This window comes from Acomys russatus, chromosome 8 (assembly GCF_903995435.1).
Source record: "Acomys russatus chromosome 8, mAcoRus1.1, whole genome shotgun sequence".
NCBI classification, from domain to species: Eukaryota; Metazoa; Chordata; class Mammalia; order Rodentia; family Muridae; genus Acomys; species Acomys russatus.
Window position 1 is genome coordinate 63,769,112 of NC_067144.1, and position 19,686 is coordinate 63,788,797.

Consider the following 19,686-nt stretch of genomic DNA (forward strand, 5'->3'; position numbering starts at 1 on the left):
CTTCAAAAACCTTATTATCCTTTGCTGTCTTAAATTGACAAGATCCTCCTTGAACATGATTTCTGAAACCACATCCACCTCAACTCTACCTGATCCTTACCTTGTGGCTCAGTTTTGGGCTCCCCTCTTTCAGCCTCAAGGTAGGCGACCATAGCTTCACAAATCATTGACATGACTTGCAAGTAGTGATAAAACAATCTTAATGACCTCCCAGAATCGACAAATAGTGTTAAGTGTTTACAAAGATGTATAATAGGATGCTTCATTCAAAATGTGGCAAAGTTAGCATCTTCTATTCACTTCTGCCCTTTCTCAGGGTTCCCTTTCAGTTAACGGAATCTCTGTCAGCCCAAATGCTTTAAAGAAAGACTTTGAAATGCCCTTGGTCCTGTTTTCCATCCTTGCACACAATCTAACAGTGATGATTCTATCACTAGACATGGCCACAAATCCATCCTCTGTTCTTACCACGTTGCCCAGGCCAGACGTTCTCACTTAGATTTCTGGACCTATATATTTAGATATGATGACTTCCATTGGATTTTCTCGACAGGGTTTCTCTGTGTAGACTTGGCTGTCCTGGACTTGCTTTGCATGCAGACCAGGCTGGCTTCGAACTCACAGAGACAGACATTGTGTTTGTGTTAACATGCGGTATATTTATGTAGTACCGTTAGAGAATTAAACAATATTTCCCTAGCATTTTTTAATCTGTTAGCAGTAGAGACTTCTTTAGAATTTGTATATTCTAGATTTTATTCTCTAAAAAATAAAGCACTGTAGTTACAGTTCCTTGTATGATTAAGATGGCATTGGAAGAGAATAACGGTCTGTTCATACCTTCCCACCTCAAGTAACTGTGAAAACAAGACAAAGGCAAAGCAAGTTTCGCGTGCTGAGTTCAGGCAGCATGAGGCACAGGGTGTTGGGCGGGGGTGAAATAAATGAGATAAAGCCTGCAATTGTCTTGGCATGTGCCTAGAAGTGAGATTCCAGGGCACAATACCAGGAAAGGGTATAGGCCACTGGGGTCTAAGAGTTTGCTCCCAGAACACAGCTGTCAGGTGACACTTTGTGAGGTCCATAGAAGCTTCTCCCATACTCTCTGACCAGCACATGATCAAAGGGCCCAGCCTGCCGGAGGCTGGAAGAAAATACTTGAGTAGAGCAGGAAGTGATTCTTGGCAGACACAGGATCCGTGCTCCCACCAGCCACAGGGGAAAAGCTGGAATTGTGAGACATTGAATATTACAATCTGAAAGTGTTAGTATTAACTGACTATTAATTTGTGGGTTTGGTTTGGCTTGGTTTACTTTGGTTTGGTTTTTTAAGACATGGTTTCTCTTTGTACCATGGGTTGTCCTGGACTTGTTTTGTAGACCAGACTGACCTCGAACTCACAGCTATCTGCCTGCCTCTGCCTCCCAAGTGCTGGGTTTAAAGGCATGTGCCACCTCGCCTGTCTTGTGTCATGATTAAAAGAAGTCTACTTTTACAGACCTTGAAAGCTAGAGATCAACTTCAAATGATCATCAATATGCTTCCCAAAATATACGATCATATCTATTAACATACATCTTTAAAATTATTTTTGTTTTTCTGTTGAATTTTGATAACCCCTTTGCCCCTAATCCAACTGGGATTTTTTTATGCTACTGATCTGCCTGCTGCTGAGTTATATGTCTAAACAAGAGGAGTGGAAACATGTGAATGTGGGGTTCCTGTGACAAGGCAAGGTCCCAGTTCCAGTGATTTCCAGTTGATGTCACTGTGGCTAAAGTATCCACACAGCTGGCACAAGACCCTGGAGTAAGAAGGCTGCAAGTCTGAAAGTGTGGCTGAAGCAAGGGGTGGTGTGGCTGATGTTCTTATGGAATCAGGCTGAGAGAACACGTGTACCTGATCGTTGGAGCAGGCACAGCAAACTCACAGACAAAGCTGGAATGACTCTGCAGCTGGTGGAGTCACTGGCCTTGCAGTGGCACAGCATTTAAATCATCATCCTCTCAGGCACAGTCATAAGGGAGGGGAGTAAGGGGAAAATGGGAGGGAGGGAAGAATGGGAGGATACAAGGGATGGGATAACCATTGAGATGTAACAAGATAAATTAATAAAAAAAGAAAAAGAAAAATAGAACATAAAAAAATAGTAGTGAATATGTTCCCTGTCTTTTCTTGCCTGTAGGAGCTGAGATTAAACTCAGAATGAAACTTGAAAATAAATAAATAAATAAATAGATAAATAGATAGATAGATAAATCATCCTGTGCTGTGCTTCAGTAACAGGCAGATCCCCGCTTACAGCTCGCCGGCTTGAGTCTGAGCTCTGCAGAAAGGTGTAGAGGGACGGGCTGGGGCACTGTCCTCCTCCCAGCACATCCCCTGGACATGTGACAGAAAGCCCAAAGCAAGCCCAGTGTTGTTTATTAATTAGAGTTATCCTAGATGACAGTGTCTGAAAATTCTAGGATAAAAAATATCTGCCTGGACATGTAGCTTCAAAATAAACAGTGTATGCTTGAGCTCCACCAGCTGTTTGGGTATTCACACATGCAGTCTAAACGGCAAGGTAAGGAAATTTATGTAACTAAAAGCTGTGCATCAACAAGGGCTCCCTGGTTTTTTTTTTTTTTTTTTTTTTTTTTTTTTTTTTTTTTTCCTTTCTTTCTTTTGGAATGGGAAGACATGTTTTTCAGAGCCTACTCAGCTGTTCGGGAGGTAAGCAGATGTCTTCCTTAACGCTCCCTGCACAGCATACTGCACTGTTCACACATTCCATGTGCTGGAGGTGAGGTTACACAAATGTTGTCTGTTATGAAACTTGTCTCCATAGGACCATAATTTCTCATTTAAAGGTCTCATTTAAGACCATTTCTTAGTGTCACACTTGGTGTGAAAGGTGAGTCTTTTCTTATGAACATAGTATAATGTAGATTTATACCTTGGTTTAATGTAGAGGGATTTAATCCAGCAACATGGCTGTTCTGGCAAGGGATCATATCTAAAGACCTTTTAGGCCTATGTGATCTGCCTGGAATACAGACACACCCTTAGTACACACCCATAATCCCAAACAATGAAGGATCTGGCTGGAATGCAGACTTTCCCTTAGTACATACATTTAATCCCAAGCAATGAAAAGAAGATTAGTTTATAGAAGGAAGCAATGAGGTTTGGAAGTGACATCTCATCGAGGGGCAGACAAAATGATAATTCAGAGAAAGATTTGACAAAATGAATCGGGGAGAGTATATGCCCAGCTTTCATGAGGACAGGAGATAGAGGCTACGTAAGAGCAGGCCTGATGGTGCACGCCTTTAGTCCCAGCACTCAGGAGGGAGAGGGAGGAGGATCTCTGTGAGTTTGAGGCCAGCCTGGTCTACAAAGTGAGTCCAGGACAGCCAGGGGTGTTACATAGAGAAACCTTGTCTCAAAAAACCAAAACCAAAACCCAAACAAACAAAAACAGAGCAGCACTGGGAGAGAAAAAGGAGGAAGAGTTGGAGGAGGAGGAGTGTAGTGGGAGTAGTGTGTGTGGCAGTTTTACTGGGACAGTTTTACAGAAACAGGCCAGAGAAGGAGAAAGTGCCAGAAGATCAGAACATACCTCCAGAGTTAGTCTGAAGCCACATAGAGCAACTCAGTCAGAAGCTGAGAGAGAAGCCAAATTGATTCAGTCACCTCGGAGAGGAGTTTGGACCAGAACAGCTGAGTTGAACCAGAGTTCAGAAAGAGCCAGAAAGTGTGGGTTTATTCAGCAGTAAATCTCGGAAGCTGAAAACATTCTAGGCCTAGGTTAGCAGTTGGAAGCTGGAACCTGAAGCCTGCAAGATTTGGTTAGCAGACAATTTTGGTTGTACAGAGGCTAGAAGCTTCTAGCCCTAGGCCTAGGGATAGCTAGAACAGAAAAGGAATTCTCTGGGCTCAGCCCAAGCTGGGTCTTCATACAGCTTTTTTATGGCTCTCATCTCATGCCCTCATCTGACGAAATAAACACATTTACAGGTTAACGAGTAGTTGTCCCCCCCCCCCCCCCCCCCCCCGCTTAAATTTAGAGGATTTTACCTGTTTAAAATCCAACTTCCCCTATCAAGATTTTGAATGCCCTCAATGAAGAAAGGGCCTAGGGAAAAGTTGAAGGAAATTCCATCCATGGGTGCAAGATCAACAGTTCTAAAGCCAACACAGAGCCCCTTCTTGGAATCTGGGTTGATTACAATGCTTCCCATGGAAACGGCATTCAATTGGAATTCTGCCAGAGGATGTCCCTATGTTCAGCACCTCCCTGACATCCACGGACTAGAGGAGGAACCTGTTGCTGAGGCTCAGTGGCCCAACAGAAGTCTAAGGAGAAATTAGTAGAAAAAGGCAACAGGGTCGTGAATAGTCTTTCAGCAATCCTCCAGGTCAATTGTCCTCTGCTGTCCTTAGGAGAATGGCTCATGACATAGATACCAAACTTTGAGGATGCCCAATACTCATATGGCAAGAATTTGCAAATAACATAAACACAAACTCTAGCTGAATACCTACTACATTGTAAGCACTAAAGAAATGGTCGTTTAGCTGCGCCCTTTAGGGGCATAGGAAAATGGTTCTTGTTCACTACCAATGAAATATTTGTTTTTTAAACATTCTCTTGTTGCCCAGGGTTGGTTTTATATTCATTGTGGAGCTGCGGGTAGCCTTGAACTCCTGCTCCTATGTTCACCTCCCAAATGCTGAGATTACAGGCTCTTACATCATGATTGGCCAGATGCATTTTTTTTTTCAAACTTTTTATGTACAGTTGCTTGAAGCAGCTGATGTGGGAACTCATAGATATGGAAAGCTGACTCTATTCACATCAGTCACTGATGTATTGAAATGGGCTACAAAGGCTCAAGGGAGCATGATCACTTAGCAAAAAACAGTAAATTCTACTGTAAGGTCTGGGATCCCCCAAGCCATGGATTTTTTTTTTTTAAATCAGAATTGAAGTTCCAGATCTGAAGTTACTTCTATAGAACAAATCTCAAATCCAACAAGAACACTGTCGCCCCGTATGAGCCATGCTAGTACTGCACCTGTAGGGGAACCTTGCCAGACAGGGGGGTATTGGAGCATGATAAAACCTAAATGGTACATTTTTGTTGATCCTTCAACCCCACTGATGCTCAGGGAACATCCCAGAAAATGAGGCTGAAAGAAACATAAGAACTGGAGCACAGGGAGGAATGCTATGAAGGTCATAATTCTGTTTATGTTTGAGACGATGTCACTGAGTACCCTTGGACAGCCTAGAGCTCTTTATACAGACAAGGCTGACCTCCAAGTCACATAGATCCGCCAGCCTTACTTCCAAGTGCCGTGACTTAAAGCACAACACTTACAAAAACTCAAGCCAGAAAAATTTCTGGATGGGGGAGATGATCTCTGGACCACCATATGCCTTAGTGAGAACTGGTTGGCAGTTGATAGTTGCTGAGGGAGAATCACTCTGCCTTGAGGGTGTGGCCACTAGTAAGTTGCCCATGCTTCAGTGGATGGCCCCACAAACATGCACACATGAGCAGCATTAATTGGGCTTATTGGACTACCGAAACCATCACCACCAACAACAACAGTAGCAGCAACAACAACAACAACAACATACAAAAGAGGAAGCAATGGGAGGGTGGAGCAGAAACAGGTGGTATATATGATCACTTTATGTTGCTGGTGTGTATTGAATGAGCAACAGCACAAGGAGAGGGTCCATTTTTATGCCTCTGACCAAGAAATGGTTGGAAATGAGCTTTCAGTGAGATTTCTTGACTCTTAGGAGTCATTTCTGTTGTCTTGCTATTTTGAAATGTAAGATCTTAACATTCCATTAAATTTAAGGCATACTTGAGCTGGGTGTGGTCAGGTATGCTTGTAATTTCAGCCAGGAGTAGTGCTGAGACAGGAGGCCCATATGTTTGAGACAGCCTGTCTCAAACAACAACAACAAACACAACACAGAATTAAGGCTTCCATTTTGGCATGGATTTTTTAAAAAAGGAAATGTCAGAGGTATTGTATCTGAGTACAATCATATTGTATCTGACACACTAGTAATCTAAAGCTAATAAGGTTTTCAGAAAAAGAATTGTTCCCTGAGGCAGAGATTCATTTCACCCCATAACCAGTTGCTGTACGGAGTTATGATTCCGGTCTGTTTCATTATCAAGGCCCACACAGCAAGTACTCCATCCAATAGCACCAGAACTGGAAGAGACATCACAGTAGAGTCCTCACAATTATATTTTTTGTACCTGCTACTAGTATTTTGGCAAAACCTTTTACTCTTGAAAAGGTGAGAAGACTGTGGGTTTGTGGAAAAATGTTCCACTTTTTTGAAATTGAAAAAAAAAAAGAAGAAATGGAGCAGTTGAGATGGCTCAGTGGATAAGGTGATTGCAGTGCCTAGGCCACCTAGGTTTGATTCCAAGGACCCACTTAGAAGGAAAGAACTGACTCCTCCAAGTTGCTCACTGACTTCCAAACATGGGTCATGTAAACGTAACTTTTATTCACCTGGTTTAGTTATCATCTGGGAGCCTTACACCTCCATCTGCTCACCTAAGCTTAGTCCTAGAAGCTAGGACTCCATACAATCTCATCTAGGCCTAGAATGTTTTGGTTTCTGAGACTTACTGCTGGATAAGCTCACCATTTCTAGCTCTCTCTGAACTCTGGCTGGCTGGTTCAACTCAGCCACATCAAACTCCTCTCCAAGCTGACTGATTCAGTCTGGCTTCTCACAGTTTCTCACTGAATTGCTCTGCTTGGCCTCAAACTAACTCTAGCAATCTGTTCTAATCTTCTGGCTCCATGTCATTCTCTGGCTCATTCTGTCTTCACCTATGTCTCTCGTTTGTTTTCTCTGCATCCTGTCTCTTTAAAACTCTCCTGGTAAAACTGCCTCTGAATTACAGGAGCTGAGCTGCAATGAACTACATTCCACTGTACTGTCAGCAAACTGCTTGAACAGAACTGCCTGGAACTCAGACATCTGCATGCTTCTGTTTCCTGAGTGTTGGAATTAAAGGCGTGCACCACCACATCTGGACATAAGCTTCTCTCTACCTGAAACTTGCTCTGTACCAGGCTGGCCTTGAACTCAGATCTGTTTGCCTCTGCCTCCTGGGATTAAAGGCATGTCCAGCCAGAGTAGCCATGTTACTGGATTAAAATTCCTCTACAGAGTCATGTGGCACTTGAATGCCCACATACATACACACAAATAAACAAATATTTTTAAAAACCACCATAATACATTTACTACAGTGCCTAATGGATTTTTTTCTGTTTATTTTCTGTGTCATTGTCCCACCGGATATGGGGATATCACACATTTATTTGCCAGAGGACATAGCTGTTTTACCCAATACACATCAACACTGCTGAAAAAAAATCACTATAAAACATTCTCATCATTAAAACCAAGTTTAAGACCCTTGGGGCCAGCCAGACGGTGGTGGTGCATGCCTTTAATCCCAGCACTTGAAAGGCAGAGGCAGGAGGATCTCTGTAAGTTCGTGGCGTGCCTGGTCTACAAAGAGAGTTCCAAGACAGCTAGAGCTGTTACACAGAGAAACCCTGTCTTGAAAAACAAACAAACAAACAAAAAAAGACCCTTGGGGTTTTTGATCCTGAATACGCAGGGACACCTCTGCCCCCTTCCCTCAGTAAGAGCCCTGACTTCACTTTGAGGAATACACTTTTTGCTAAAAACATGTGTCAATGGCTGACTAAAGATGCAAAAAGGGAAAGGTACAGGGATGTTCCAAGACAAAATTACGGTTTGAACCCTGGTGAGTCTAGAGTTGGGCGGAGGGAGGTGAGAATTTGGCACTGGTGGCGAAAACTGCTCCAGAAAAGCCAATGGCCAGTGTTAATTCACAGTAGAAGGTAAGGCTAGCAGTGGCCCCTCTAGCCTGCATATATCATTCAGAAGTTCTGCTCCTTCCTGTTTGACACTCATTTTCAGTGACTTAAAAGGCAGAGACACTTCAGCAAGAACTTGTGGCCATTTGCCCTCTAGTGGATCAATGCGGAACTGCAATGCCTCCTGTGAGGTGGTCAGGCAGAGTTTGCTGGTGAGCAGACTACAAAAAAAGGAAGCCAACACAGCCCCAGGGAGCCTGAAAACCAAACGTCAGGAACTCTTGAAGACAGGTTATGCAAAGAAAGGAAGCTGACAAAATAGCCATCAAGGAACTCAAAGACGGGAGAATTATCTCAAACCGAACTAAATATTTTCTGTAGTGGGAGCCAGCTTAGGCTACATAGTGAGTGGTAGGTCAGCCTGGACACAGGGAAAATTGAGAGGGACATTCTTCTCCAAAGGAAAGAGAGAGAGAGGCAGACGGACAGACAGAGAGCTGATAAACTATATAAACGAATCAAGAACGAGTGAAGACAAAAATAACTGATTTAGAAATATTAGAAACAAATAACCCTAAGGTGTGGACTAAAGGCAACTGGAAACAAGTGAAGGGAAAATAGTTCATGGGCGTATTCATGCACAAATAGTCATTAGGACGAACACTATTCTTTTTTTTTTTTTTTTAATTTATTTATTCTTGTTACATCTCAATGTTTATCCCATCCCTTGTATCCTCCCATTCCTCCCCCCCGCCCCATTTTCCCATTATTCCCCACCCCTATGACTGTTCCTGAGGGGGATTACCTCCCCCTATATATTCTCATAGGGTATCAAGTCTCTTCTTGGCTACTTGCTGTCCTTCCTCTGAGTGCCACTGGGTCTCCCCCTCCAGGGGACATGGTCCAATGTGAGGCACCAGAGTACGTGAGAAAGTCATATCACACTCTCCACTCAACTGTGGAGAATATTCTGACCATTGGCTAGATTTGGGAAGGGGTTTAAAGTTTACCTCCTGTATTGTCCTTGGCTGGTGCCTTAGTTTGAGCGGGACCCCTGGGCCCAAATCTGCCTATCATATTGTTCTACTTGTAGATTTCTAGGACCCTCTGTATCCTTTTATTTTGGTATTCTCCCATGCGTCTCTCATTTAGAGTCCCAATAGGATGCCTTCCCCTCTGTCCCAGTTTCCTGGTAAGTGAAGGCTTTCATGGGACATGCCCCTTGGGCTAGTATGCAGATATAAGTGAGTATATACTATTTGATTCTTTCTGCTTCTGGGTTAACTCACTCATTATGATCATTTCTAGCTCAATCCATTTATCCACAAATTTCAGGAATTCCTTGTTTTTAATAGCTGAGTAGTATTCCATAGTGTATATGTACCACAGTTTCTTTATCCACTCTTCTACTGAGGGACACTTAGGCTGTTCCATGTTCTGGCTATTATGAATAAGGCTGCTATGAACATGGTTGAGCAAATGTTCTTGTTGTGTGCTGAGCATCTTCTGGGTATATTCCAAGGAGTGGAATAGCTGGGTCTTGAGGAAGCCCTATTCCCATTTTTCTGAGATAGCACCAGATAGATTTCCAAAGTGGCTGTACTAGTTTGCATTCCCACCAGCAATGAAGGAGTGCTCCTCTCTCCCCACATCCTCGCCAGCATGTGGTGTCGCTTGAGTTTTTGATCTTAGCCATTCTGATGGGTGTAAGATGGAATCTCAGAGTTGTTTTGATTTGCATTTCCCTGATGACTAAGGAGGTTGAGCATTTCTTTAAGTGTTTCTCAGCCATTTGATACTCCTCTGTTGAGAATTCTCTGTTTAGATCCAAGCTCCATTTCTCAATTGGGTTATTCGGTTTGGTGGTGTTTAATTTCTTGAGTTCTTTATATATTTTGGATATTAGACCTTTGTCAGATGTAGGGTTGGTGAAGATCTTTTCCCAGTCTGTAGGCTGTCGCTTTGTTCTCTTGACCGTGTCTCCTGCCTTACAGAAGCTTCTCAGCCTCATGAGGTCCCATTTATTAATGGTTGACATTAAGGCCTGGGCTGTTGGTGTTCTGTTCAGGAAGTTGTCTCCTGTGCCAATATGTTCCAGGCTCTTTCCCACTTTTTCCTCTAAGTGGCTTAGTGTCTCTGGTTTTATGTTGAGGTCTTTAATCCACTTGTATTTGAGTTTTGTGCAAGGTGACAAATATGGGTCTAGTTTCATTTTTTTACACATAGACCTCCAGTTAGACCAGCACCATTTGTTGAAGATGCTATCCTTTTTCCATTGAATGGATTTGGCTTCTTTGTCAAAATCAAGTGACCATATGTGTGTGGATTCATATCAGGGTCTTCGATTCGATTCCACTGATCAACCAGCCTGTTGCTGTGCCAGTACCATGCTGTTTTAATTACTATTGCTTTATAGTACAGTTTGAAATCAGGTATGGAGATTCCTCCGGAGCACCTTTTATTGTACAAGATTGTTTTAGCTATTCTGGGTTTTCTGTTTTTCCATATGAAGTTCAGAATTGAACTTTCAATGTCTTTAAAAATTTGTGTAGGTATTTTGATAGGGATTGCATTGAATCTGTAGATTGCTTTTGGTAGGATGGCCATTTTACTATGTTAATTCTCCCGATCCATGAGCAAGGAAGATCATGCCATCTTCTCAGGTCATCTTCAATCTCTTTCTTCAGAGTTTTGAAATTTTTTTCATACAAGTCCTTCACTTGCTTAGTTAGGGTAACTCCTAGATATTTTATATTGCTTGTGGCTAATGTGAAGGGTGTGGTTTTCCTAATATCTTCCTCTGCAAGCTTGTCATTTGTGTATAGGAAAGCTACAGACTTTTTTGAGTTAATTTTGTATCCAGCCAATTTGCTGAAGGTGTTTATCAGCTTTAGGAGTTCTCTGGTGGAGTTTTGAGGGTCACTTATGTACACTATCATATCATCTGCAAAGAGGGATAATTTGACTTCCTCCTTTCCCATTTGGATACCCTTGATCTCCTTTTGTTGTCTTATTGCTTTGGCTAGAACTTCGAGTACTATATTGAAGAGATATGGAGAGAGTGGGCAGCCTTGCCTTGTTCCCGATTTGAGAGGAATTTCCTTGAGTATCTCACCATTTACTTTGATTTTGGCTATTGGCTTGCTGTATATAGCCTTTATTATGTTGAGGAAAGTGCCTTGTATCCCCGATCTCTCTAAAACTTTAAACATGAATGGGTGTTGAATTTTATCAAATGCTTTCTCTGCATCCAAGGAGATGATCATGTGGTTTTTTATTTTCAGTTTGTTTATATGGTGGATTACATTGATGGATTTCCGTATATTAAACCATCCCTGCATGCCTGGAATGAAGCCTACTTGGTCATGATGAACGATATCTTTGATCGAACACTATTCTTGTATCTCCAATAGAAGAGTCTGAAAAAAAAATGATGTTGAAAAATGGCCTTCAATAAGGCTCCCCAGACACTGAATGGAAACATAGATTTCTACATTAAGAGTAATCCAAGTGCCAATGAACATTAAGAGTAATCCAAGTGCCAATGAATGTGAATTAAATCAAACCTAAACCGCAAACATAGCAAAACCCTTAAGGGATTCATGAGCTGCCTGGGAGAAACACTGTTAATACCCAGCTGCAACTCTGAGAAGGCCCAGGGTAGGGTCCTGGGGTAGGATGCGGATTCCCTTCCAGTTCACTTCATCTCTTGGGTTGCCAGAACTGATGACTTGGGCAAATTCAAGCAAATAGGTGGATGAAGTTAGGCATCTTAACTTCAACTGAAGTTAAGCTTCCCAATTTCAATGCCGTTTATTGTTGGTCACCCTACTTATACTTCTGAGAAAGGGAATTACCTCATAGTCAAAAAAGGGCAATTAATCACAAGAACAGATGAATTCTAAAATATAACAGGTTACATGTTTTAAAGCTAAACATTTCTTTTTGTTGGTTTGTTTTGTTTTTTGTTTTGGTTTTTCAAGACAGGGTTTCTCTGTGTAGCCTTGGCTGTCCTGGACTTGCTTTGTAGACTAGGCTGGCCTTGAACTCACAGCAATCTGCCTGCTAAATATTTCTTATCTATGTGTCCATTACATAAGTTCATAGTGAGTTCATAGTGACAAAAAGGTTGACAAGGCCTAAAGGCTAACAGGGTCTAAAACTTACCATAATATATGGTTTTTTTAATTAGGACTGATCTAACTATACATTATCCAGCTATCTCTTAGTTCATAATGAGTTCAGGACAATAATTTTATCTTTCATTCTAAGAAACAGAGTAAATTTAAAATGACAACATAAGATGTCACAAAGTGACAAGGTATAAGGAATTAGAACAGTTTGTATATTTAGAATTAAAGTTTGTACTTAATTTAAACATTTCTAGGTAGCTCCATTATATCCTGGGTTCATGGAAAGTTTAAACCATCTTGCCTATATTTGTGATGAATACGAGGATTCGTGGTGCCATCTGGAGTAAAGGCTTATCTGAGGCCACAAATCTACAAGGCTATCTATCCCCTAGTGAGGCATCTGGAGGTCCACAAAGGTATTTATTGCAGCCATAAACTCTCTAAAATTGTTTTAGAAGATCTAAAACAATTTGACTTTTAAAACTATTTGAATCAAATCAAGAATTTCATAATCAGGGATTAATTCATCTGAACAACAGTGCATCCTTGACAAGATCCTGTAGGAAGTTTGCTCAATCAGAGCTGGTCAATACCCAGAAAGTGATAGTTCATACCAATGCCAGATGGTTTTTCTTTTTGTTTTTTTGAGATAGGCTTTCTCTGTGTAGTCCTGGCTGTCCTGGACTTGCTTTGTAGACCAGGCTAGCCTTAGACTCACAGCATTCCACCTGCCTCTGCCTTCCTGAATGCAGGGATTAAAGACATGCACCACCACACCTGGCGTTAATGCCAGATTTTAGAGAGATGCAGCAGTGCACAGTTAACAGAGTTGTCAGAGGTTGGAAGTAATTCTGGGGTGCACCACAGTACAGACCCTGCAAAATACCACATCCCTTCCAGAGCTCTCTCATGCCTACTGAACTTCCCAAATCAATGGCTCTTGATGTCATGTCAGAGGCTGGAAGCAATTGTGGGGGTGCATCACAGTACAGACCTTGCAAAATACCAGATCACTCCTAGAAAGCCCACATACCTAATGAGCTCCTTTAACAGGATGGTGCTTGGTAAAACTCAAAACTACGTACACTGACCACCAAACAGTCATTATCAGCAAGGATTTGTGTCCAAAGGACATAGATATGTGAGTTTTGTAGCTATAAAAAGAGGGATGAACTAAGATGGGGTCAAAATCAGGTTCTCAAGCTTAAAAGACCATGTTTTACTGACTGAAACATAATCCCAGGCCAAGAGAAGACTCTTAGTAATCCAAACAAAAATGAGGAGCACTGAGTGAGATGGAGCAATATTTATCAGAGGTAGTTTGAAAAGTTGATTGGACCAGATAACTGAGATCCCATGAACCATTGCCCCTTGTGTCATCTTTCAAAAAAAAATTCAAGTCAACTCAGTATACTTCACATTAATGTTTACAAACTATTTCATTCCCCCCCCCCAAAATCAACTTTAAAATTAGTAGATTAAATACCTTTGTAATTTCTTTTGTAATTTTATTTTTCTTGCTTTTTAAAAATTTTACCTGACGAGTAGTAATAAATAGATTCTGCAGCCAGGAAAAAAGTCAGTAACAAACATTAACTATGTCTCATAGATTAGTTACTAAAAATAAGAAAATGAAGTGAAGATAAAGAATACGACTTTACATTTGTTTCTTATATACTTTCAGCTTTGTCAAGGGGATCTTTTTCTTGCTGTTTATTCTTGGTGTCATAGTTGCTAGGGGGCAGTGTGGAAGGGTCTATCACACAAGCATGCATCATAGCATTAAGTTTCTAATAACCCACTCAAAATATATTATAGAAATTTTGTGTAAAACATGGCTCTGCTTACCAAATATGCCAGGTGTACAAATTTGCCTGCACCTAACATTACTTAGACAAATATGGTGCATGAGAGCATGGCTATGAGATTAGATGACGAGGTTTAGAGCCTGACTCTGTTAATTGTTAAAACTGTGATTTTATCTAAACTACTTATATTCATATGCTTTCATTTTCTCACTTCCAAAGGAGATGGAACAATGGTGCCTATTAATTGTGAGCTGTTGAAAGCCAGCATGTTAGACCACCAGCACATAATGATGTCTAGTAAATGTTGCAGACAAACGCAATGTGTGTCATTGGATGATTGAGAATCACTTCTGCTGTAGACTGTATTGAATGCTAGTTTGTGTTTGGGGTCACTTGTTTTCTTTTAGGATATTTCTGTTCAAGTCCTTTTTTCCAATTCACAATAACCTTTAAATATTTCCTATTGATTTTCAAGATCTTTGCAAGCTAAGGCTAGTTGACGTTTCCTTATTCTCTTTTAATATCTGTAGACATCTTTTTGGTATATTATTGGCTCTTCTCTTTGCTATAGTATCCTTTTGGTAAATTATTTCTTTATATTTTATTATACTAGTTAGACGGTGTATTTTTACTAAAGCATATAATACCCCCCACTCTCACCTTCCTCCTCTCTAGCATTAGTCTGCTTCATTCCCCAGTTTAGCTTTTACTTTCATGTCATCTGTATATATATGTTCATATCTTCTTATGCTTATATACTTCGCAAATATTCTTCATTATTGTATCAGTTGAAGTTTCTGCTTTCTATATTTTCTCCTGGAGCCCAAATCTAATATGAATTTACTTTGGCGATTCATGACTTCTCTAAAGTTCTTTGAAGTTGTTTTGAACATTACACTCTCAAGAGTGCTTATTATTCACCTGAGGACTATTTAATAAATAATTGAGTGTCTAAAGAGATGACTCAGAATGATGCTTGAAAAGCCCAGAATCACCCAGTCTCCTTAATGTGTAAGGATATTTTTTCTAGAGCAGTGCTATCATTGGCTGAAAGCTCGTGTGTTTTAAAAATAATTTATTTATTTTTAATTTCATATGAATTAGTGTTTTGCCTGCATGTGTGTCTGTATGAGGGTGTTGAAACTGGAAGTCCCTGGAACTGGAGTTACAGACAGGGGTGAACTGCCATGTAACTGCTGGGAATTAAATCCAAAGTCCTCTGGAAGAGCATCCAGTGCTCTTAACCTTTGAGCCAGCTCTCTAGGCCCAAGCTTGTATGTTTAAAAGCTGCATGTAATGGCAGTTGACAAAGAACCCTAGGTGACTGACATTTTATGTCGCTATCTTTATTAGTTACTTTCTGTGGCTGTGATAAAATGCCATGACCAAGGTGACGAACAGAAGGAAGAGTTTATTTTGCTTCAGCATTCCTGAGGGATCAGAGTCCATCATGGTGGACTGATAAGTTATATAAATAAATCAAGAACGACTGAAGACAAAGAGTAACTGATTTAGAGATATTAGAAATGAATGACACAGAAACATAGTAACCCTAAGATGTGGAGTAAATGTCACTGGACACAAGAAAAGGGGAAAATAGTTCATGGCAGCAAGTGGTAGGCACAGTGATGGGAGCAAGAAGCTGAGAGCTGACACCTTCCAATTCAAGCATGAAGCGCACAGACAAAAGTGGAAGTGGCAGAGGGTGGCGTTAAACTATCACAGCCTCCCCTCCAGTGACGTACTTCCTTTAGTAAGGCTGCACTTACTAAACTTCCACAAATATCTCTACCAAGTGTTCAATGTCTGATTCTTGGGGGGATGTTTCTTACCCAAACCTCTACACTGGCCTTTGGGAGTTTGACCTTAAGGGAGCTGCAGTGTTCACTCTCTATTCTCTGGCTGTTTCTGAAGCTCAGGGAAGGGAACTGGTCCTTTTGGACAACTTCATCAACCTGGAAGCCCTGACAAGCTTCCTCTCCTCCTGCTTGGCCCTCTTGCCAACATCACCCTGTGGTGGACATATTGAATGCCATTTCCCGTAGGATCTTGCTACAGACACTTTCTAGGAAACAGCAATAATTAGAAATGCTTTCAGTCGGTTAACTCTAGCTTGAACTCTCCTCAGAAAGCTGGCTGTGTGCATTTCTGAGGGAATCTAACGGAGTTCATTTCCCGTCCGGATCATGTAACATTTAGAAGACAGGCTAGAGTCTGTGATGATGTTTTCATCTGAATGTCATTGCTGTCTTCTAATTCCATTCTCTGATGACTCTAAAAATAGCCAGTACTAAGGACTTCGTTGTGATGTACTTTCCTTTAAGTTGCTGAAGGCTATTTTTGGCCTCGCAGGAGATTGCATCTGTGCAGCTTCAGGTCTGCAGTGCTGGCTCACCTCTCAGTGTTTTGGGTTTCGGCATTTGGGATGGAATCCTATATTTTTAAGGTGCTCTATCATGGCAGGTACTGATGTGGCCCAGTTCTTCCTGCAGGTGAGAGTCAGGCAGGAACTTCCTACGAGGGAAATCCGGGAATGCCAACTTACCAGGGTCTTTTCATTCTGGTAAAGAATCTCTGTGTAAATTTCTTTGAGGAGTGTGAAAGCTAACCCTAGCTTTCAGATTAATAAGCACTGTGTTAACCCAACGTTTTCTAAGCCTGACTTCTTAGTAATCTTTCGATCACTGTAAAGTCCTCAAGATGAAAACAATAAGCCACACCCATGTTGAAGATTCTACAAACCTGGTTGAGTAGAACGTGGTGACCCAGAGCAAAATTATTCCAGGTTATCTTTCATTTTCTTACCAGTCATTTAGAATATATTTCTACTTATAACCCAGCATCCTTTCACCTATTGAGTAAATCCTTTGGAATACATACATTTAGTAGACCACTACCTTTCACTCATCCAAAAGCTAAGTGTTATCAGATAACATCTGAAACACTTGCACAAATGTCTATACTTAGCTATAACCTGCTTATCCAGTGTGATGGTTTTACTTGTCAACTTGACACAATTTAGAATCACCTAGAAGAGAGTCTCAGTGAGGGACTGTGTAGATTGGGTTGGCATGTCTGTGGGTTACCTTGATTGTGCTAGCTGAAGATCCAGCCTACTATGGTTGACACTATTCCCCAGCTTTGGACTCAAACTATATAAAATATGAGAAAGAGCTGTGCACGAAGCATGCTTGCATTCATTCTGTCTTTGCTCTAGACTTCAAGTGCTTGCTACTCTGAGTTTCACACAGTGATGGACTGTATGCAACTGTGAACTGAGATCAATTCCTTTCTCCACTAAGTGGCTTTTGCTTGGATGAAATGGCAAAGAAACCCAAGACTGATTTGCCAAATGCCTATATATATCCAAGTTGGAAGATACCCTTTGAGAAAACCTAAATCTGTGATTGTAGGCAATAGCCATTTATATTTGTCATAATAAATTCTACTTCATTTGAGATGAGCTGTTTTGCATTGACATTACAAATCTTAAAACTCTTCTCGACTTTAACAAATAATCTTTAAGGGATTATAGTGAGTAGAAAAGTATTTTAACCACACTCAATTTGTGTCTACTCACAGTCTGAGAGTCTAATGTTGTTTGGGAATAGAACCATTGGAGATGTTTCTTAGATAAGGATGGAGATGAAGGCATACTTCATTAGGTGCATCTGATACCCAGATGGAGTACCCTTACCAGACTCAGAAGACTGAGACTCAGAGCACAGGAGCAAGAAGGAAGCAGAGTTTAGAGGAATGCTGCCACAAGCTAGTGAATGGCAGAAAACAACAGAAAAAAAAAACAAGAATGTGTTTTTTCCCTCTAGATCCTGGGGGGATTGTGACTAAGTACTGGGGCCCCATAAAAGGAGAAAAAAATAAATGTGTTGTCATAAACTCCATTGCTCCATTGATCTTGACACCCTGCTATACCAGCTCTCGAAACTAATGTGAAATGGTTTGATTCATGGATTCATTCGCAAGTTAATCAGTTCCTTTTAAATATTTGATTATTTTCTGTCTCTCCCTTTTTTTTTTTTTTTTCAGACATAGTGCTTGCCCATGAACAGACTGGTTTTGTTTTGAGCAACACAAACACAATTTGCATAAAATCACAGCTTGATATCAAGACTCACTCACGACTTGAAATGAAACTCCAATATTACTTTCTGCTAGATTCTTTACATTGGTTTCAAACTTTCTATACCTCTGTTTCTCCATCTCCAAAATTCATTATAATGATGCCATCTCCCCAAGTTAATGATATTAACAAAATATAAGAAAATACAGAAAAGTTACAATGAGATTCCATATCACTCTTATCAGAATGGCTGTCATTCACAGAGAAAACTAAAAGTGATAGTAGGGATGAGATGGAAAGGAATTCCTATAGTCTTGGTGGGAGCATAAATTAGTAGAACCACCATAGACATCAGGAAACTAAAATTAGGACTATTTTATGATGTAGATGATCTGCCAGCCTCTTTGTGTTTATTGAAGCACTTTTCACACTAGCCAAATAATGGATTCAGCTTGGGTATCTGTGGTCAAATGAATGAATAAAGGCTCTGTGATACAACACACACACACACACACACACACACACACACACACACACACACGCCTGTGCTCATGCATACACTTTTGTACTATCCAGTAATAAGGAAGAATAAAATTACGTTATAAACAGGAAAGTGACTGAAACCAGAAGATCAGCATGCCAAGTGAAATAAGCCAAATTAAAATACTATTTTGTATTTTTATCTCATATGTTGAATGAGACTGTAAGAAAGTAAAGAAAAGATCTGAAAGCCTAATGGGAACTATTTGAGAAGGAGGCCAGCAGGGGTGGAGAGAGGTGGGAGAGGGTAAAGTTGGGGTTTAATAGGATCAAATACACATTCTACATACTTGAGAATGCTACAGTGAAGCCTGTTATTTTCTACAGTGAACATATGCTAGTAACGATAACACAGAATGTATGTGCTTAAGTGCCCTAGGCAGAACTATGTAACTGTGAGCTACAGACTGGGACTGGAAACCCAAAATATAAAACTTTTGGTATGCCGACTTGACATCACGGTGAAAAATTCCACATCTGATCTCCTAAGAAGATAGTGGTTCAGCGACTCAACCTTGAGGACCTGAGTTTTGTTTTGTTTTCTTTTGTTTGCATTTTTATTAATTCATTCATATTACATCTCAATTGTTATCCCATCCCTTGTATCCTCCCATTCCTCCCTCCCTCCCACTTTCACCCTTTCCCCTCCCCTATGACTGTGACTGAAGGGGACCTCCTCCCCCTGTATATGATCCTAGGGTATCAAGTCTCTTCTTGGTAGCCTGCTATCCTTCCTCTGAGTGCCACTGGGCCTCCCCATCCAGGGGACATGGTAAATATGGGGCACCAGAGTTCGTGTGAACTCTGAAATTAAACACCACCAAACCAAATAACCCAATTGAGAAATGGGGCTCAGAATTAAACAGAGAATTCTCAACAGAGGAACATCGAATGACTGAGAAACACTTAAAGAAATGCTCAATGTCTTTAGTCATCAGAGAAATGCAAATCACAACGACTCTGAGATTTCATCTTACACCCATCAGAATGGCTAAGATCAAAAATTCAAGCGACACCACATGCTGGTGAGGATGTGGAGAAGGAACACTCCTTCATTGCTGATGGGAATGCAAACTAGTACAACTACTTTGGAAATCTATCTGGCGCTATCTCAGAAAACTGGAAATAGGGCTTCCTCAAGACCCAGCTATTCCGTTCTTTGAAATATATACCCAGAAGATGCTCCAGCACACAACAAAGACATATGCTCAACCATGTTCATAGTGGCTT